Source organism: Pongo pygmaeus, chromosome 1 (genome assembly GCF_028885625.2).
Source record: "Pongo pygmaeus isolate AG05252 chromosome 1, NHGRI_mPonPyg2-v2.0_pri, whole genome shotgun sequence".
NCBI classification, from domain to species: Eukaryota; Metazoa; Chordata; class Mammalia; order Primates; family Hominidae; genus Pongo; species Pongo pygmaeus.
The window spans coordinates 64,444,731-64,466,907 of record NC_072373.2 but is presented as its reverse complement, the minus strand read 5'-3'; the positions used below and the strand labels follow the sequence as shown (position 1 = coordinate 64,466,907).

Here is a 22,177-nt window from a genome sequence, read left to right as displayed (position 1 = left end):
TTTTATCATTAACTATTTATGCTTATGGAAGCAGGAAAAATAAATTGTGGGAGCCTTCATCTGCAATAGAAGGTTTACAACTTTTTTTCTAAAATCTTGAGGCAAGGAGACTTATTCCCCCGCCCCGTTTTTTCTCACAGATCTCTTGTATGTCTCTCTCGGCCCGCCCGCTCCCCCCACCCCGCCCCCGGACAATTCAATTGTAGGAGGAAACAAGAACTAAGGTGTCTATTCGTGTGATTTTTTATATCTTTCTTAAGGAGAAAAAGACTGACATTTGACACTGTGCTCTTGTTTTGTCTTGCTGATAATAACTGACAGCAATGTTTACTTTTCTTACAAATGAAACTATCAGGGTACGTACCTTTTAAGCTCTTTGAATACAATGGATTTCATCCTTCCAGTGGGAGAGTATGAATTGCCCACTCTGGGTAGGCACATGACTGCGTGGTCTGTTGGACACATGGTCACACTTGCTATACTCTAAATAGTGTCTTTGTGACCTGAAACAGTCAACACTTTTCTTAAAGCTACAGTGTGCCCACACTCATTGTATTTTTGCTTTGTATGGAATTTCAAATTTACTTATTACCTTCTCTATGAATAATGGCATAACTTATGCATTCCATTTATGCCTTTCAGGGAAACTGATGGTTAATTTCAGCCTCTTAAAGTAACACATTATGTTGTAAGATTTTCCTCTTAATATAGCAGTCCCCCTTATCCTTGGTTTCACTTTCCAAGATTTTGTCAACCATGGCCCAAAAATATTACATCACTACTCTTGCATTTGGGGGGTATTATTATATAAAATGATAGTTATATGAACACAAGCACTGTCACACTGCAACAGTCTGACAACCCAGACAGCAACTGGCTAATGGCAATCTGGGCAGGGACAGAGCAGACTGTGCTCCTCAGAATGGTGCACAATTTAAAACTTATGAATCGTTTATTTCTGGAATTTGCTATTTATGTCACAATACTTATGTCATTCACCTCACTTCATCTCATCATGTAGGTATTTTATCATCTCACATCACAAGAAGGAGAAGGGTGAGTTCAGTACACTAAGATGCTTTGAGAGGGAGACCATACATAACTTTTATTACAGTACACTCTTAAAATTGTTCTATTTTATTTTATTATTATTATTTTTTGAGACAGAGCTTCTTGTCTCCCAGCCAGGGCTATAATGGCACAATCTCAGTTCACTGCAACCTCCGCCTCCAGGTTTCAAGCGATTCTTCTGCCTCAGCCTCCCGAGTAGCTGGGATTACAGGTGCCCGCCACCACGCCTGGCTAATTTTTGTATTTTTAGTAGAGGTAGGGTTTCGCCCTGTTGGCCAGGCTGGTCTCGAACTCCTGACCCCAGGTGATCTGCCCACCTCGGCCTCCCAAAGTGCTGGGATTACAAGCATGAGCCACGGCGCCCAGCCTGTTCTATTTTATTATTATTGTTGTTAATATCTTACTGTGCCTAATTTATAAGTGAAACTTTATCATAGGTATGTATGTATAGGAAAAAACATAGTGCATTTAGAGTTCGATACTATCTGAGGTTTCAGGCATCCACTGAGTGTCTTGGAACATATCTACCAGGCATAAGGGGGTGGGGGTGACTACTAAGGTAAGATTTATTTGGAGAGTGCTTAATAAAAATAAAAATTATGAATTTCTTGAGTACCTATTTTGTGTCAGGTCCTGAGAAAGATAATCAGGAATTGGTGTCAATCTGCCATCTTTTCTTTGTTCACCCTGATCCTGCTTCAGATGTCTCCATCCTTAACTGACTTGTGTTTTGTTTATTCTTGATGTATTAGTTTGCTAGGGCTGCCATAACAGACTGAATGGCTTAAACAACAGAAAGTTGTCAAGCATGATGGCTCGCACCTATAAGCCCAGCTACTGGTGGTGGGGAGAGGATCACTTGAGCCCAAGAGTTCAAGACTGCAGTGAGCTAAGATCGTGCAACTGCATTCAGGCAACAGAGTAAGACCATATCTCTAAAAAAACAAAAACAAAAACCCTCCAGAAATTTGTCTTACAGTTCTGAAGGCTAGAAGTCTGAGATCAAGGTATTGTCAGGGCCCTATTCCCTCTGAAGGCTCTAGGCCACTCTCCTAACTTCTGGTAGTTTCTTGGCTTGTCAACATAACTCCAGTTTTCACATGATGTTCTCCCTGCCTGGGTATCCGTTGTTCAAATTTCCCCTTTTTATATGGACACCAGGGTTAATTGGATTAGGGGCCCACCCTACTCCAGTATGACATCATTTTAACTAAATCTGCAACTACTCTGTTTCCAAATAAGGTCATATTTTGAGATACTGGGGGTTAGGACTTTAACATACATATGTTGAGGGAACACAGCTCAACTCATAAAACCTTAGTTCATTTCTTAAGTGTGGTCCACTGAACACATCCATTGGAAACACCTGTGTATTCTTCCTAGAAATGCAGGTCCTTATGTGTCCGGAATTGGTGGGTTCTTGGTCTCACTGACTTCAAGAATGAAGCCATGGACCCTAGCGGAGAGTGTTACAGTTCTTAAAGGCAGCGTGTCTGGAGTTTGTTTCTTCTGACGTTCGGATATGTTCCGAGTTTCTTCCTTCTGGTGGGTTCGTAGTCTCATTGGCTTCAGTGAAGCTGCAGACCTTAGCAGTGAGTGTTACAGCTCATAAAGGCAGTGTGGACTCAAAGAGTGAGCAGCAGCAAGATTTATTGCAATGAGTGAAAGAACAAAAACTCCACAGTGTGGAAGGGGACCTGAGCGGGTTGCCACCGCTGGCTGGGCAGCCTGCTTTTATTCTCCTATCTGGCCCAACCCACATCCTGCTGATTGGTCCATTTTATAGAGAGCCAATTGGTCCATTTTACAGAGAGCTGATTGGTCCATTTTGACAGGGTACTGATTGGTGCATTTACAATCCCTGAGCTAGACACAAAAGTTCTCCACGTCCCCACTAGATTAGCTAGATACAGTGTCCACACAAAGGTTCTCCAAGTCCCCACCAGAGTAGGGAGATACAGAGTGTCGATTGGTGCATTCACAAACCCTGAGCTAGACACAGGGTGCTGATTGGTATATTTACAAACCTTGAGCTAGATACAGAGTGCCCATTGGTGTATTTACAATCCCTTAGCTAGACATAAAGATTCTCCAAGTCCCCACCAGACTCAGGAGCCCAGCTGGCTTCACCCAGTGGATCCCGCACAGGGGCGCAGGTGGAGCTGCTTGCCAGTCCTGCGTCGTGCACCGGCACTCCTCAGCCCTTGGGTGGTATATGGGACTGGGCGCCCTGGAGCAGGGGGCGGTGCTGGTGGTGGGCCGCGCAGGAGTCCACCGTTGGGCGGGGGAGGCTCAGGCATGGCGGGCTGCAGTTCCCCAGCCCTGCCCCGACGGGAGGCAGCTAAGGCCCAGCGAAAAGTCAAGCACAGCAGCTGCTGGCCCAGGTGCTAAGCCCCTCACTGCCCAGGGCCGGCAGGGACGGCGGGGCGGCTGGCTGCTCCCAGTGCGGGGCCAGCAGAGCCCACGTCCACCCGGAACTCGCGCTGGCCCTCAAGCGCCATGGGCAGCCCCAGTTCCCGCCTACGTCTCTCCCTCCACACCTCCCAGCAAGCTGAGGGAGCCGGCTCCGGCCTCGGCCAGCCCAGAAAGGGGCTCTCACAGTGCAGCGGCGGGCTGAAGGGGCTCCTCAAGTGCCGCCAAAGTGGGAGCCAAGGCAGAGGAGGCACTGAGAGCGAGCGAGGGCTGCGAGGACTGCCAGCACGCTGTCACCTCTCACTTAGGCTTTACCCTAGACTAATGATTTTCAAAGGAAGAGAGTGGTTTTCCCCCCGGGGAATATTTGGCAATCCCTGGAAACATGACTGGGGGAGACGTGCTGCAAGTATCTAGTGGACCTGGAATGCTGCTGAACATCCTACAAAGCACAGGACACTGTCCCACAGCAAAAAATGATTCCACCTGAAATGTCAGTCGTGCCAAGATTGAGAAACCCTGTCCTAAAATTGGTAAGTCTAGTCTCTAGGAAAGTGGCCTGGAAACCTACATTCTGACAAACACCATAGCATCTTGTACCCCTACTAAAGCCGGAAAACCACTGCAAACACAAAAGCATTTTCTAGGCGTATGAACATGCTCCATTTCTCCTCAGATATTAATCATCTCTCTTATTTATTAACCATGCTAATTATGATAAGCTGCTTTTATTCAATACTACTACTTAGCAGTTCAGTTTACCAGTCAGTCTTAATTTAAGTTAGAATCTTATTTACATTTTAAAACTTCTATGCCACATTACATTATTTTTGATCAACTGTCTGCATTTTCTGGGTGTCATTTGCCTAATGAAAAACTGTTGCCAATTTGTGACTTGGCAAAAAAGCAATGCTTTGCCTGCCTCCTCCAGTCTGCTAGTTTCTCCTGTACCCTAAGTGACTGACTCTTCTGTCGTATATTTCTTTCATCCCTTGCAATCAGTGCTACTGTTCTAAATTTCTTTCTCTTCCTTCCTTTTGGCACTTGAAAATATTGTTAGGGTATATTAATGGTGTCTTAAGAGCCAAAACAAGAAAATGGTAGTGTCATAAAAGTCACAAGAAGCCTAGGGAAAAATCTTGAAACGTCCATACTTACTTCCACTAAAGTAGGTCATTGGAAATTGTGTTACAATGTATAACAAATTGAGAACTTGATGCCTCTGTTAAAAAAAAAAAAAGGCTTTTTAAATTAGTATTCCCTTTCAGAGAAAATCTTCCATTTTCCAGATAAGGCTTCCATAAATACCTCATCAGAATAAGGCAAACTGTGATTATTAAAAAAAAAAAAAAAAATCCAAGGATTTGGGCAAGGTGGTGCCTGCCTGTGTAACCCCAGCTACTAGGAGGCTGAGGCGGGAGGATCTCTTGAGCCCAGGAATTCAAGACCAGCCTGGGCAACATAGTGAGTGAGACCCCTTTTCTAAAAAATAAAAAATCCAAGGGTTATAATTCTCCAAATACATGCCTCAGAATACTTCAGTCTTGAATTATTCCTGTCGGCTATTACATTATCCAAGCAAACTTTAACTAATAACTTTTTGCTAGTTTTCTAAAGTAATTACTGTTAAAGTTTTTGAGAACAATTCTAGCCTCCTCATCCAACAACCAAGATTCCCTAATAGTTGCTCTTTCTTTCAACAGTTTCTTAGGAATTAAAACTTCTTATGTCATTCAAGCATGTATCCTGTAACATTGTATAAACTTCAAGCCTGCTCCATCTTTGGAAATGTCATATTCAGCTGTGAACTCTGATGTATACCCTAGGCTTCAATCAAAAAACTTATTTTTTAATCAACTTGATTGCTGAGAATGAGCAAGGCATGGAATAAGCAGCCTTTATACTAACTCAGTTTTTAATGTAATCACTAAATTAAATGTATAAACAAAAGTGTGGTAACATATAGCACAATCTATACAGTTCAGAGAGAGATCTTTTGTTGTGATCGCATTCAAAACTGGATACCTGGTGAATGAAAGTTACCCAATATAATTCAGTTGGACTATTCAGGAAGTAGTGCTGCAGGAAATAAAAACCAAAAGAATAATAATTCAATTAGACTAGCTAGCCAACTGTTGCCTGTGTAAACTGATCACTCAACATAAAGTCCAGAGACTACTTCAATGAAAAAAACCAGAAAGGAAAGAGCGGTTGGGTTGTAAACATGAGTTCTCCTTTCTTGTATTTTTATTGTCTAAAGAGGAGCAAAGTACAAGGAGAAAATGATGTTTTACAAGAGTTGAGTGAACTGGACTTTCTGTTTTTTTTTTTTTTTTTTTTTTTTTTTTGAGACAGAGTCTCATTCCAGTCACCTAGGCTAGAGTGCAGTGGCACAATCACAGTTCACTGCAGCCTCGACTTCCCTGTAGCTGGGACTACAGGTGCGTGCCACCATCCCCTGCTAATTTTTGTATTTTTTGTAGAGACAGGGTTCTGCCATGTTGCCCTTGAACTCCTGAGCTCAAGCAATCTACACACCTTGGCCTCTCAAAGTGGCTGGATTATAGGCGTGAGCCAGGGCACCCGGCCTGAATTAGACTAACTATGAAAGAAAGTCACAAAGCTGTTAGCTAGAGGTTCCTGCCGCTTGAAAATAATTCCTCCCTGCTGTACTACTCCAAAATCGGTGCCATTGGGGAAAGAATTATTGAGTGAAATGTTTTCTTTCTCAACCATCTCCAATATCTTACTAAAAAGAAAAATGTGAAAGGAAAACTATTGTGGCAAGATAGTCTACCAACAGGCCTTATTGGGTCACTATGCCTGAGTCACCCTTGTCCCACAATAACACTTCTCTGTTCTCAATACCTTGCTCCTGTCCTTTTAGACCCTGTTAGTACCTTTTCATTTCCAAGAAGTGGGCTGGTATAATGGAAAGAATGCTGCTAGACTTGAGGCCTAGTCTCAAATCTTGGCTCTGTTACTCAACTACCTAAGTCAGATCTCTTGTCTTCTTGGTGATTGTTTTCTAATCATTAAAATGGGAGCAATAAAACTTATCTCACAGAAATAAAGTTGGTGCAAATGTTTACTTCTAATGGCCAAAACTGCAATTACTTTTGCACCAACCTATATATGTACTTGACATGTAGTGTTATGAGTAAATATTTGTTTACTTATTTATTTTAAGGCTTCCTCCAATTACTCCAGCATATATAGCTTTTCTTCCAAATCTATGAACCCTGACATATCATTAGTAACATTTATTTGATACTTAATCCAATGCAGGGTACTTTTATACTTACAAATTTAAGAATTAAGTGAGGCTGGATGCAGTGGTGCACGCCTGTAATCCCGGCACTTTGGGAGGCCAAGATGGGAGGATCATGAGGTCAGGAGATCGAGACCATCCTAGCTAACACGGTGAAACCCCGTCTCTACTAAAAATACAAAAATTAGCTGGGTGTGATGGCACATGCTTATAGTCCCAGCTACTTGGGAGGCAGGAGAATCACTTGAACCCCGGGAAGCAGAGGTTGCAGTGAGCTGAGATCATGCCACTGCACTCCAGCCTGGGCTACAGAGGGGGAAAAAAAAAAAAAGAAAAAAAAAGAATTAAGTGATTACAATCTGTGAGTACATGGAAGCCGTCCAGACTCCTAAGTGGGCTGTGCCTCTGACCTCAGAAGTGTTGAATGAATTCATGTCTTAATCATCTGTGCCTCTTGTAGCTCTCTCTGTTAATAGGAAACTATTGTGGGAATGGAAAGGGAAACGTATTTTGCTTTGTGGTCTGTGGGGATAAAGACCATGGTTCATTTTGCATCTAGCCATAATTTCTATCCCAGTGTTTTTGCACATAATTTTTGTCTTCTAAAAAAATAGATGAATTGAACTTTTAGAAGTGATTTTCTTTTTAATTTTTTTTTTTTTTTTTTGAGACAGAGTCTCGCTCTTTCGCCATGCTGGAGGCAGTGGCGTGATCTCGGCTCACTGCAACCTCTGCCTCCCAGGTTCAAGCTATTCTCCTGCCTCAACCTCCCGAGTAGCTGGGACTACAGGCACCTGCCACCACGCCCAGCTAATTTTTGTATTTTTAGTAGAGACAGGGTTTCCCCATGTTGGCCAGGATGGTCTCGATCCCCTGACCTCATGATCCACCCGCTTTGGCCTCCCAAAGTGCTGGGATTATAGGCGTCCACCACCGTGCCCAGCCTAGAAGTGATTTTCTTTACGTCAGTTGAATAGGAAATTTCCTTTTCTGCAAAGAACTAATATTTTCTTTGCTTTTAAGAGGATCCTGTAAATTTTAAAATGCTTTCTTCAAGAACTTATAGTGTCTTAAATGATTTAAGATGTACTGAATCATAAAACTTTTATTAGTTTTCCTCTATCTGGAATGAATTTATGGATGTCCAATTTGCATGTTAAATATAAATGAAAGAGAAAAATCTTTTAGTTTATATACATTTTTAAAGGTACCAGATTGTCTACTGGGAAATTGGCTTCATTAATTGACCACATTGTCACTACTGTATATAGAAATTTCTAGATAATCTCTTATTGGTCTCACCAAGTTTAAAGCATGATGCCCCCTCACCCAAAGGAATAGTAATGTAGACATGCCTTAGGGTCTATATCAGAAAAGCCAGTTACATATAGGTTAAGAAAATCTTCAAAGATATCAAAGAACCATGGTCATTTCTTTGCCATACTATACCACTTTATACTTAAAGTGGTATAAAGAATGAAATTCAAGTTATTGAAAGGTTAGGCCAGTCAGAATGAATTGAAAACTTTTCAGAATATTTGTTTTCCAAACAAAAGGGTACAGTGCTTCCTATGTTACTTCCAAATGAGCTGATAGGCTTAGAAAAAGTGTCTCAAATTCAAGTTACCATTTTAGACCATGGGGTGACACACCAAGGATGATCCGAGAAGTGCCATAGAACAAATCTAGCTCCTGGTGACCTTTGAGCTGCCATACATGCTCTGGACTCCCAAACTCTAGACTTCCTCTATGTGAAAAGGAAACAAACTTTGATTTGTTTAAGTCAAAAATGGAAATGGAAATAGCCAATTTAGTGATCTCTGTCACTTTTTAAAAGTATCCTTTTTGTATCCTATTCTTTCTGTTCAATTTATTTCATTTTATAATACAGTAGCTGTTTGTATTTCCTTGAGTCCACACTATGCATTTGAAACTAGCAAATTGCAAACATAGGTTCAGTGCTAAAGACTGGTTACTCATTCTATCAAGTTTGCAGTAAGTTGTTTGTAGTTGACTCTGATTAAAAGTCAAGACCACATGCAAAGTCTACAATCTCAAATTTTGAACTTTGCAATTTATAAGGTTAAGCCCTATCCCACCTCTCTCTTATCTGACCGTTAATCTAGTGCCACATCATTTTTACTCTCCCGAATGGCATATTGGCCTACTTGATGGGCTATAGCAAATATTTACTGAGTGTCTGTTTTGTGTAAAGCATTGTGCTGAATACCGTGAAGTTTACAGATGTGTTGTGAAGTTTTTGATTTTTTAGAAAGTAACCAGTTTATTTAATAGGGTAGAATCTGTGGGGTACAAATGGGGAGTGGGTTTAGTTTTTTCTGATCTTCAAACATTCGCTGATAACTCTTTCATTCTTGCCTTATAGATAAACCTTAAGATACCAAACATTTTTAGTCCTTTTGGATATTTAAGGTTCATTTTCAGATAGTAAAAGAAAAACAAATACAGTTAGATCTAAATCAATACTTTAATCTCACATCTAATTCAAAGTTTTCACTGGCTTCCCTTACTTCCCAAGGCTCAGGAACCCACAGTGGGCATGGGGAGTGTGATCTTTTTCTGACTTTTACTTTACTCTTTACCACATGGTAGTAAATGGCAACTCCATTTTAATCTGTCTTCTTAATTCCTGCCACTTTCTTTGCTGCTCATTTCTTTCCAGTTTCAGTGTCTTTCTTTCCATCCCAGAATATATTAACCATTTTCCAAGAACCTTTGGATTTACTCTTCTTTCTGCTTAAAGCTTTTCCCTCCAGCTAGCGTGGCTTGCTCCCTCACTGTTAAGCCTCTGCTCAAATGTCACCTTATCAGCAAGCCCTTCCCTAACTACCCCGTCTCAAGTGGCACATGCCCACAACCATCATTTCCTTATTCTGCTTTATTTTTCTCATCTCACCATCTGATAAATTATACTTCTGCTGGGAAGTTAGGTGTCTGTTTCACCTTCTGCAGGTGCCTCCCGTCTTTATGAGGGAGGTTGGGAGATAACACACTGTATTAGTCTGTTTTCATACAGCCATAAAGAACTGCCCAAGTCTGGGTAATTTATAAAGGAAAGAGGTTTCATTGACTCATGGTTCAGCATGGCTCGGAGGCCTCAGGAAGCTTTCGATCATGGCAGAAGGTGAAGAAGAAGCAAGGCACTTTCTTCACAAGGTGGCAGGAAGGAGAAGTGCCGAGTGAATCGGGAAGAGCCCCTTACGAAACCATCAGATCTTGTGAGAACTCACTATCACGAGAACAGCATGGGGGAAACCACCCGCATGATTCAGTTGCCCCAACCTAATCTCTCCCTTGACACGTGGGGATTATGGGAATTACAATTCAAGATGAGATTTGGGTGGGGACACAAAGCCTAACCATATCTCCATTCTCCCCTCTATGAGAAGGGGTGAAAAAAGGCCAACACATTCTTTACTCTTTTGAATTCCTGTTCTCATTGACTTTGGCATATAGAATCTGGAGGTAAGAGTTTTATAAATACTAGACTGATCTGGCTTTTTATACTAAGTGGCATGGATGTGTCAGACACTTCTCTTTAAAATATGGGGAAAATTGTCTCTTATTTTCAGCTTTGAGACTTAGGCTAAAATATAAAGAAAACAAAACTTCAGACAGCATGCTGTTAAATAAGAACCTTCTCACAAATAAAGCTAGCATGCTTTAATTGTCACAAAGAGAACACTTGAATTCGAGATAACCATGATGATATGACAGATGGCTCCATGAATTCAGGATGTCTAATTTTTAAGAACTAGGATCTGAGGTATTTACACAGCTGAAAAGCAATATAAAATTTGTTATGCAGTTACCATGGTGGAAATTTATTGTTTCTGGCTGTTTAGCATTCACTCCTCCTTCTGGGACTACAACCCTTTAGCCACAGTGAATGTTCGTTAATGGATATGTGACCAAAATTGATCCAAGTAGAATGAATCCTTGCATGTTGACTGGACAGGAATCTGGGAGATATATGCCTGGTGTTGCTGGGGCCGTCACTTGGAGAGAAGCTGCCTTTGAGTAAAGCAATGAAGAGGAAAGGGGTTGTAAGATGAAGAGAGGCCAAGGCCAAGGTATGGTGACATTGGGCCTCGATCCAGTCATGAAGTCAATGCTTAGACTTATACTTACATAAGTCAATTAACTTCCCTTTTTTTTTTTTTTTTAAGCCAGGTGACTTGGATTTTCATCACTTGTAACCCAATAGTCCTGGCTTTTGTAATGCATCCCACTTCTCAACTTAAACCGTTGCCTGTGGTGCATTGTCATCAGAACTGCTATGTTCTTGGCATATTTTCTCAAGATGGATTTATTCCAGTGAGTGCTGATAACTGAAAGAATTTATTAATGTCCCATTCTGGGATCCTCCTGGCTACTGGGAACAATAAAAAATATAGTTAATTGTTTTGACAAATTCACCAATGTTATGTTTGGATGCATAGTTATGTTTGTGATTCTGAATTTTACTGTTCTATATATGTGGCTAAAGAAATGTTCTTATTCCTTTTCCATAGCAATCCAAAATAGCAGGTTTGGCTGGGCACAGTGGCTCACACCTATAATACTAGCACTTTGGGAGGCTGAGGTCGGTGGATCATTTGAGGTCAGGAGTTTGAGACCAGCCTGACCAACATGGTGAAACCCTATCTCTACTAAAAATATTAAAAAAATTAGCTGGGCATGGTGACGCATGCCTGTAGTCCCAGCTACTCAGGAGGCTGAGGCAGAAGAATCACTTGAACCCGGGAGATGGAGGTTGGAGTGAGCCAAGATCACGCAACTGCACGTCAGCCCGGGCGACAGAACGAGACTCTGTCTCAAAAAAAAAAAAAAAAAAAAAAAGGTTTGCGGTATTTATTTATCTATTTATTTAGAGACAGGGCCTGGCTCTGTTACCCAGGCTGGGGTGCAGTGGCAGAATCTTGGCTCACTGCATCCTCTACCACCCGGGCCCAAACCATCTTCCACCTCAGCCTCCTGAGTAGCTGGGATCACAGGTGCACACCACCATGCCCAGCTAATTTTTGTATTTTTTTTAGAGATGGGGTTTCAGCATGTTGCCCAGGCTGGTTTCCAACTCATGAGCTCAAGTGATCCACCTGCCTTGGCCTCCCAAACTGCTGGGATTACATGCATAAGCCACTGTGCCCAGCCTACATTATTTTTAGTAATCATTTTCACTAGTCTTTATAAAGTATGTGACTGTCTTTATTAATGTTTTATGTTCTGATATATGTTATATACCTAACTATAAAGGTACTAAAAATGTTTTCTTTTACAGAACCCAAAGTCCTTCAACATTAAAAAGAATGTGTTCCTCCTAGTGCCTGAAACATAGTTCTCTAATAAAAAGAGTTCTAAAGTAATAGCCCAGTCAAAAGTGGTTTACATCTTTGAGAATTCTTAGCAATGCTACTATTGGGAGAATTTTCTGGAAGAAGTCTGAAATTATCACTAATACTGTGACTTTATACATCCACCAAAGTTCTGACATTTTTTTTTTTTTTGACAATTGTGCCTTTAGTCACTTATAAATGACTATCCGCTTATGTGGGATATAGGTCACCTCTCAACGTAGTATTTTTTTTTAAGCAGTATTTCTTATAGGAGTCTTATTGATCATGTAGTAGTTACAAGAATGTCAGATGCGATGACATAGACAATCTAAACCAGACAGGCTGATTAAGAATTTACATAATGTCGGCTGGGTGCGGTGGCTCATACCTGTAATCCCAGCACTTTGGGAGGCCGACGTGGGCAGATCACCTGAGGTAGGGAGTTTGAGACCCGCCTGACCAACACGGAGAAACCTTGTCTCTACTGAAAATACAAAATTAGCCGGGTGTGGTGGTGCATGCCTGTAATCCCAGCTACTCGGGTGGCTGAGGCAGGAGAATTGCTTGAACCCGGAGGCAGAGGTTGCGGTGAGCCGAGATTGCGCCATCGCACTCCAGCCTGGGCAACAAGAGCGAAACACCGTCTCAAAACAACAATAACAAAAAACAACAACAAAAAACTTACATAATGTAAAAGTATAGTCCATTTCAAAAGTGAGACATGTGGACAGACACCTGCAGCGGGGAGAGTAGGTGATGGGAATCCCTTTAATGATCAGTTGAGGGCTCATGTACAGTTATGTTGCTTTCCCCCGTTCCATTACAGAAAATAACTTTCACTAACAGATACAGGTATTCCATACATATTCAGTACACAGAGTAAATTATGACCTGCTACATGTATAACCTAAAGTGGTATAACTGTGATCTTTCTGTGATACTCCCATGAAAATAGTAAGTAGCGAACCCCATGTAGGCAGTGGGAAGCACTGGTAGCTTATTCTAGTTTGAGCCTGGAAGATGTTTAACTCTTGACATTAATATTTGTAAAGATCATATTTCCTTTTGCTATGTTTTCCTCACCACTGACCTACACTTACAGTGGGGGATTTTTTTTTAATTTTTTATTTCCATAGGTTTTTGGGGAAACAGGTGATATTTGGTCACATGAGTAAGTTTTCAGTGGTGATTTGTGAGATTCTAGTGCACCCATCACCCAAGCAGCATACATCGAACCCAATTTGTAGTCTTTTATCAGAGTGGGATAATTTTGATAGTTGTTTGACCTAACAGTCATGACTGAACTAGTTTTTACTAATACATTTTAGTCACACACTTAACACAAAACGTGGGTCATGTATAACTGTGCTAAGAGGTAGAAAGGAATGCATCTAAATTTTAATGATTTTAGTTTTCATTTTCTATAGTTTCTAATACTATCCTAAAGAATGAAATAGATACAACTGCTTCTTCATTTACCAAAGCAGGCAGTAGTTTGTGCTCTTAGATTAGAGAAAATACAAAACAAGAAATGCCCCTCTTTTTCTGTAGGGCCTTAAAGAAACTAGACCAAATTTATAAATTATTCAAAGTTCCTGTACAGTAGTGGTGTTTTTCTGTGTAACTAACTGTCTAAAGAACAAACCAAATAAGAACTTTCTAACACTGCAAGAGCATTGCCTTTTGGTATATTTCTATTAGGAATTAGGAATCTTTAACAGCAGTTCACAGTCAGTCTCATTTTCTTATATACCCCCATTTTCCCTGCTTTGTGCCAAGTCTTATGGCAAATGTATTTTGGAGGGGGTTGCTGGACTATTTATGCTTAGAGAACTTCTTAAGCAGATTTCTCTAGTTAGGTAAGAACCCTTCTGATAAAACGTGGCAGGTTCTATGAACCTAAAGAGAAGACTCAGTGTCTCTCTGAATGCCTTTAAGTTACTGCTCCAATTGCAAGTGCCTATTTAGGGGGCAGGGGGGTGGGGAAAGGAGCATTAAAAGAACTTGAAGAATTATTTCACTGGCAACATAGAATGCAAAGTATTTTATTTTTGAACTTCTAAAATTAGAAAACAAGATAGCCTAGGATAAATAATATAGTTTTCTAAAATTGAATTTGCTCATTCAGAGCTCAGTTTTTCTGCTTTAAATACAAACACAACTTTCTAAACTCCTAGGTGGGAACACTGCTGTTTTGATGATCTGTGATTAGATGAACTGATCAATCTCAATTGGTAACATCCCCTTTTTAATCCTTCCCCCCGCCACTCTGGGAATGATTTAAACATTCTGGAATAGATGCATTTTGTGTGTGTGTTTCTAGTCTTATACTGACAGCTTCACTCCAAATGTCTCCCTAGAGGTATATACTATCACATACAGGAGTTCGTCTTCATCCTTCTCACTTTCATACACTTCAGAAATCAGCATGGAAATACTCACCAAGCTGTCTCTGCTCACCACTAGGAAGAGGGCTTGATTACCATCGAGCTTTAAGGGCCTTCTAATTATCTTGACGAGTTTACTCATGTTGACCTGATCAGGTACAAAATTACTTGGTTTTCCAGGACAGGAAGCTGCTTTTCACCCCTGTGTCATTCTTTTGTCACTGGGATTTTGGTAGGTTGCTGCTGTCAGATAAGTGGGACATCCACTCTTTGAAGGAGTGACAGTGCTTGAAGGTCTTCTCCAATCTCATGCCACACAAGGCTGGACAAGGGCTGTGGCCAAGCAGAGGGTCCTGTTTAATTCCTTAAGCAAATATTGATTACATGCTTATCATACACCAGGTACTGTGGTAAGGTTTTGTCCTATGGGGTCGAAGTTAGATATTGAAATATATGTCTATAATCACTGTGATATGCTGAGGGAAGATAGATTCCAAATGCTATTGGAGCCTGGAAGAAGGGCAGGTGAGCCAGTGATCTGGGAAGATTCCAGAGAAGGTGGGATTTGACCTGAGACTGAAAGATGGGTATGAGTTTACCTGGTGGATAGGGGAAGGCATTTTAGAAAGCATGTGCAAAATAGAAACAGTATATTTGAGGACTCCTAAATAGAGTATGATGGAGAGGGGGTAAGAAGAAGGCAGGTTGGATGCCAAAGAAAGAGAGGTGAAGCTGGCACAGTAGTGCATGCCTGTAATCCCAGCTACTCAGGAGGCTGAGACAGGAAAATTGCTTGAGCCCAGGAGTTCCAGATCAGCCTGGGAGACATAGCAAGACGATATCTCTTAAAAAAAAAAAAAAAAAAAAAAAGAAAAGAAAGAAAGAAGAAGATGAACAGGGAAAAGGGTGGCTTGCTTGCAACTGATATTCCTTAGAATTTGGAATGTCTTTTTATTATTATTATTTTTATTTTTTAGAATCAGGCAACAACCCATTCTATGAAATAGAAAGGGCAGTCCCAGCATTTGGATTGTCTTAAAGGCAATGAGAAACTAATTAATCTAGGGAGGAATATTCTTATATTTGCTTTTTTTTTTTTTAAAGCCTTTGTGGATGGTTTTCTTAAAGAGAAGGCTATTGACTTCTCCATATCCACAAGGGAGAGAGTAAGAGGGAAAAGATAACATGCAGAGAATGAATTGTTGCAAGAGAGAGTTCAATTAGACAAAGTAAGAACTTGACCCTGTGGGGATTAAACAGAGGTCATGAAGGGAATTGGTAGCCTTTTCAGACCTGAGGATGTTTTATAAAGGGTGGTCATCATCTTTCACATTGTAAGTTTCGTTTCTGGTTGAGGCAAGAGGTTGGATATATTCAGACTTCCTACAGTGTGTTCTTTAGAAGAGTCATTCCATCTGTTAACAGATAACAGAAAACAAAGTTTCAGTGCTCCCCAGAAGTTTGGCTTAGGCACAACTGAATAGGCCTCTCTATTTACTGCAGTATTTTTTAAAACAACATTTAATATGATAATGTAAACTATGAATATTTGAGTGAAACATTGGATTCAGGGTCCCCAAACTTGGTTATAGGATCCCTTTTATATAGGGAACTTGTGGTCTTCTGTTCTAAGGAGCACTCTTGGTAAAATACTGAACCAGATACATTTGATTCTGTTACAAACTCTAAGAATCTTCCTTAGCTTCTGAAATCCTAAAAAAAATAAGATCTGGACTTACTTTTCCATAATGCTTATTCATCATGGAATTATGCTCATTCATTCAATATCTGCCTTATCTGGGGCATAGATAAGCTCTCAAGTCTGTTGATATTTAATAATAACTATGCAGTGACTATTTTTCAGAGTCCTGAAGGGTGGATAAGTCAGACAAAATATGAACAGATATAATGTCCACCTTAAACTCAAATCAAACTAAAATCCTAAGGGCCAACTTAGTAGAAATTTTGGGAAATAGCAGGTCTACTCACTCCAAAGAATGAAAGGAAAAGAGGGAGTAGATAAACCGTCCCTTATCTCCACACCTGAAGATATTTCTTGGTACATGTCAAAACTCAGGAGGTTAGAATTCTAATGTGTATTCAAAGAGAGATGGAACTTTGGAGTCATCTAAAGAATGTTGCCATTGGGAATGTAACATTTAAGTGCCAGGAATAAGATTTGGGATCCTCAAAAAACTCTAAGGCCAGTGCAGTGGCACATGCCTGTAATCCCAACTATTTGGGATGCTGAGGCAGGAGGATCGCTTGAGCCCAGGAGTTCAAGGTAAAATAGTGAGCCCTCATCTTCAAAAAAAAAAACAAAACAAAACAAAAAGAAAACCCAAATACAAAAAACTCTCAAGAACTAGATTTTTTGTGATTAAGTCTAATCCTGGGGTTGAAAATAGATTTTTTCTTTCTTTTCTTCTGTGCATATGCTTACCCAAGCAAATAGATTTTAATTGAGATATTTAGATGTCAATTCTAATTAGTTGTCACTGTTGCCTGGAGTATTAGGACGAGAAAAGTTGAGACTGAACCTCAACTGAATCCATGAAACAAATGTGGCAATTGATGAGCAATATCTGCCTTATCTGGGGGAAATGTGTGAAGTTCCCCATCCTTGTAGTTTCCATTCCCTTTCTAAGTTATACTTGGAAGTATGTTAGGTTGTAAAAGGTGCTGTGAGCTGGATTGGATCAGAAACAAAAATTTGAGAAATAGAATGATTCACAAGATTTTGTCAAATCGTGCAGAATGTACATAACCCTATAGGTCTAGAAGAAACTGGTGTACAAGGGAGCCAAGTAACATTGATTTAGATTAGAAGTGTGAACTTTGCAGAAATGTGGTACAACCTGGGACCCCATAGAGAGGAGTTCTTGACAAAGAAGTCTACAAATATCTTTTAGCACATGAAGTGTACGTCTTCAAATTTTGTATAGTGTCTGTATGAGAATTTCTGCTGTAGATTGTATAGTTGGTCTTTCTTATGAATACATCAAATTCATGTTAATATCTGTACTTTGACAAGCAGTACTGAAAATTCTTGATGAAGTTCTCAATATAAATAATTTTCTTTCCTTTTACAAATTGGGCCTCTGTTACCCATAGGGATCTCCCAGAGTCCCTACAACAGGTGACACTATCAAGAGGAGGTATAGTAGACTGGGAACGAAGGAAGAAAACCAGTACTTGTTGTGTCGTTGTTGATCACACAGCATCCAGACAAATCCCTGCCACCATCTCCTAGTAGGGCTTGTCCTATTGATGGGTGAGCTGCTGCCCAAGTGGAGTGGTGCACCTGGTGAGTCAGGAAGAGTTACAACTTCACACCCAGCTTGTTGTCTACGTCCAATTCTGTGTCTTAGCCAAATGACATAAAAATCAACTTGAGAAAAATACAAAGTAATGTCCTTCTAGGAGTTTATTTGCAGTAGTGTCTGGTTTGTGGCTAAAATTCTGGACTTGAAATTAGGAGAGCTGAGTAGAAACAGAAATGGAAATGTCTGTGTTCCTTTTTCATTTTGACCAGGCACTGCCTCAGAACTTTTGACAGTTCAACTTTGTTGGGACTCAGTTTCCTCATATTTGATTGGGAAGAGAGGGAGGCTGGAGGTGGAGACAATGAAGAAAGGGATTGTCTATTTAATGACTTCTAGACATTTTATCTAAAGTGTTACCTGCATTTCCGCAGGCCATGCCCAGTGAGCTATTAAGAACAGCAATGAGATGCTAATCCTACAGATTGGATGAAATAGAGGGAGCTAGAACCACATGCATCCTGCTCCCCACAACTTCTCCCAACTAATGCAGAAGGTTCCCAAGGTTTGTCAGACAGCGATTTGAATTTCTGTGGTCTGTCTGACTACCTTGTGGTATTTCTGGTGCCCTGTGGCTCTTGGCATAGGCACTATAATGACGCTAGTCCTTCACCCCTCATTTGTCTGTCTTAAAACTGTGCTGGTTTGAGCTGTTTCACACAGATATCTGGGTGATGTGGCTCCATGTTTTTTACCAGCACTATTTGTAAGCCATTTTTCCCCTGACATGGACACAACTTCCTGAAGATTGGGCTGGGAACAGTCTAACTCCATTCAAAATCACCTTTTCCTTAAGAAGACCTGTGCTTGTCATTAAATCATGTGTATAAGCTGGTGTAGACCTTTCAGTTAAGTTCCTTAGACCAATAGTCTTCAAAGTTTTTGCTCTCAAAAGCTTTAAAAGACTTGTAAAACTTAGTATCTCTTTGCAGATTTTCAAGTCAACATGAACATATTGTGTAAAGGATCTATTTTATGTTGTCAACAGACAAAATTACAACAAACAGTTTAAATAGCTCAGTTGGCTGTACTGTGGTTCTAGAATTGGGCAACACTTCATTCCATAAAATATAATAAGTGTTCTGATGAGCTGAGCAGAAGGAGTTAGCTTTGTAGGCAGAGGACGGCTGAAGAAAGCAGAAGCGAAGAGAGCAAAGAGGATATTAGTCATTCCACAGCTACTTTTCTGTAAGCCAGGACAGGGAAGCAGAATAATAGAAAAAAATGTGGCTCCCATCTGTAATCCCAGCTACCCAGGAGGTTGAGGTGGGAGGATCACTTGAAGCCAAGAGTTCTAGGCTACAGCAAGCTATGATCATGCCACTGCACTCCAGCCTGCGTGACAGAGCAAGAATCCCCGTTAAAAAAAAAAAAAAAGAAAAAAGAGAGAGACAGAAATAACTGATTAGTTAACATCAGGCTACTTCTTTTGTGTGTGTGTTTTTTTCAAATTTACTAAGTAATGAAACAAAAGATCCACCAGTTCTTACATAGCCTTTATTTAAAAAAAGAAAAAAACATAAATTGTCTTGAAACTACTCCTAAGTATTTTGAAAAACATTTCCTTTTAAAAGTAGCTGGCCAAGAATCCAGAAAACGTTTTCATTTTAGAGAATCTCCCCACTTCTTGCTTTTCTGTACTCTTACCTGATGTCAGTCATTTTGTTTTTCCTAGGCAGTCAGAAATCAGTTTTTACTTTGAAACTAAGACACTCATTTTTTTGTCTTTAAAAATTGTTAATTATATTGTTTGGTTTTGGGTACTATCTTTGGGTAAGTTGAAAATTTATAGGTTTTTTGTTAATTAAAAATTTTTAGTTTTACTACCTCTGTATCCACTTGCGTAAAAAAGGATAGTATCTAATTATATTTTAACTTACCACTTTTTAAAACTTTTAACTGTTTATGTGTGTAAGGATTTAAGTAGAAGTTTTTCGTACTGGTTGAAGATTTAAACTGGCTTGTTTGGAAAATCAGTTGTTACCTCTTTCTCCTGATTTCTCAGAAGGTCAAATAAATACTTAGTTTGAGTTTGGTAGAAGGGAACTTTAGTATGAGTGATCCCATTCTGATTTTTTATCTGGTCTGTTGAGGCCTGGTGCAGAAACTTAGTCCAAAACAATGGCCTCTTGTGATTTTTATTTAACAGTATTATCTTCATGCTTTAAATACCTTTTCCTTAAAATCACAGAGTTTCAGATTTGTCTCAGGTCAGGAATTGTTCATAGAGCAAATTATCTGCATCAAATTACACTGGCTGTTTCTGTCAGGAAAAAGTTGACTTTATTTATTTATTTTTACTGAAAATAAATGTGATTACATGCATGTCTGTGCAACCTCACTTCTGAATGTAAGAGACACAATGTTGGGGAGGGTGGGAGAGAAAATCAGGGAAAAGGCGTGGAGCCTTGCTGTGGCTTTCTTCACCTTGCCCTACCTCTCCCGAAATCTCCATTCCCTGGTCCCTCTGCTTGGTGGCCCAGAGGTGTTTACCCCTGGAGCAAGCACACAGGAAGCTTAGGTCCCAGTGGGGCTTTGCCTTCCCTTTCTTTTACAAAATGGTTGCAGGGCTTTTGGTTGCGAGAGAGGATGTGGGAAAGGGAACCACAGGCCGCTGCAGACTTCTCTTCTGTAGAGCAGTGTTATGAGAGGACACGTGGGAGCTGAGGATTTGAACATTGATTCTGTTAAAGCTACCCATGACTGTGAACCCTTGGAAGGTCTTTATATCCCCAGAGTTATGAGTACCCCAGTTTGAAGACCACTTCTTTAGACCCCTCCACTTACTCCAGTTGAGTCTGGGATGTGCCCACGCAGATATGATTGCAGCTCTTAGATTAGGCCTTCATGTTTGTTGAATATTTACAATGTACCAAGTGGCTTACCTTTATAAGTTTGTCTTCCTGAAGACCTTGTTACAGATAACTCAGGTAGCAGAAGACTCAGGAGCCAGACTGGGATACTCCTAATCCCTAAATCAACTTTTGTTCCTGCCACAAAAACTTTCTTAGTTGCATAAGACATGGTCAGCTGAGCTCGTGGATTGAAAGGAGGATCTGAAAGGAAACCTCAGTGTTTGTAGACCATTTCCTGCTTGTGGTTTCCAACTTAAGGAGAGAAACAGTGCCTTTTTACAGCCATATCTGTAATAGTGCCTTTTTAGGGCTGTATCTGTGCTACTGAGTCTCCCCTTGACGAAACCTTAGTCAGGCTTCTGTGACCTTGGGCAAGTCCCCCAACTGTCCAATTTTAGCAAGAATCCTGCTGAATCAGTTTAGCCAGAATCTCCCACCTTAATATCTGATCATCCTCAAAATCTGATCAACATTCTCATCCTCCACCATCCACTACGTAACATCAGATCACCCTGACGTGCCTTCAGCAAGAATCCCATTATGTTTGTTTAACTAGAGAATCCCCTTACCCTTGATGCTTTCTCTTGGCAATTTTCCATCCACCTACTCCTGCACTGTGCTCCTTGTCTATAAATTCCCCCTTTCTCTTGTTGTACTTGGAGTTGAACCTGATCGCGTTCCCCTGATAACAAAAACCTCATTGTAATAGCGCCTGCCATCCTGCCCCGCTTGAATAGTCTTCCTTACCATCTTTAATAAGTGTCAGGAATTTTTTTTTCTTTAACATTGTAGTAGGACTTTAGATAACCTTGGAGGCAATTTCATTTACTTAGATCTGCATATTATTTTGATGTGGTAATTTATATAACACAGACTTGGTATCTTTGTGTTGCTGTAAAGCGATACCTAAGGCAGGGTAATGTATAAAGAGGTTTATGTGGCTCAAGGTTCTGCAGACAATACAAGAAACATGGCAGCAACATTTGCTTCTGATTAGGGCCTCAAGAAACTTCCACTCATGGTGCAAGGTGAAGGGGAGCCACCGTGTAGAGATAACACGGTGAGGAGGAAGCAAGAGAGAGGGAGAAGGTGCCGGGTCCTTTTCTAACAATTGGCTCTCGGGGGAACTCTTGCTGGAATTCTTGTAGTAACTGATAGAATAACTCACTACTGTGAGGATGACAGCAAGCCATTCGTGAGGGATCCATCTCCATGATCCAAATACTTCCCATTAGGCCCCACTCTGACAGGGGGGGATCAATTTCAGTATGAGGTTTCGAGGGTCAAACATTCAAACGATAGCACTTGGTAATTCATAAAACAATTTTCTAGTTTTTTAAATTTCCTAAGTAATGGAACAAAAGAGCCAGCAGTTCTTTCATAGCCTTTATTTAAAAAATTGTCTTAAAATGACTCCTAAGGATTTTGAAAATCATTTCCCTTTAAAAATAGCTGGCCAAGAATCCAGAAAAACTTTTCATTTTTTTTTCTTTTATTTATT

At 40.4% G+C, this 22,177-nt stretch overlaps 1 long non-coding RNA gene across 1 annotated transcript; it reads right to left on the bottom strand.

Annotated features, from left to right (window-relative positions):
• Positions 1-5,380: 5,380 nt before the first annotated feature.
• On the bottom strand, positions 5,381-16,566 carry LOC129021176 (uncharacterized). Its single transcript, XR_008495954.1, has 4 exons — positions 16,488-16,566; positions 15,792-15,913; positions 14,554-14,831; positions 5,381-5,562 (listed from the first exon to the last, which is right to left on the bottom strand). It is a non-coding gene; the product is annotated as an uncharacterized LOC129021176 (long non-coding RNA).
• Between the last annotated feature and the right edge of the window lie 5,611 nt (positions 16,567-22,177).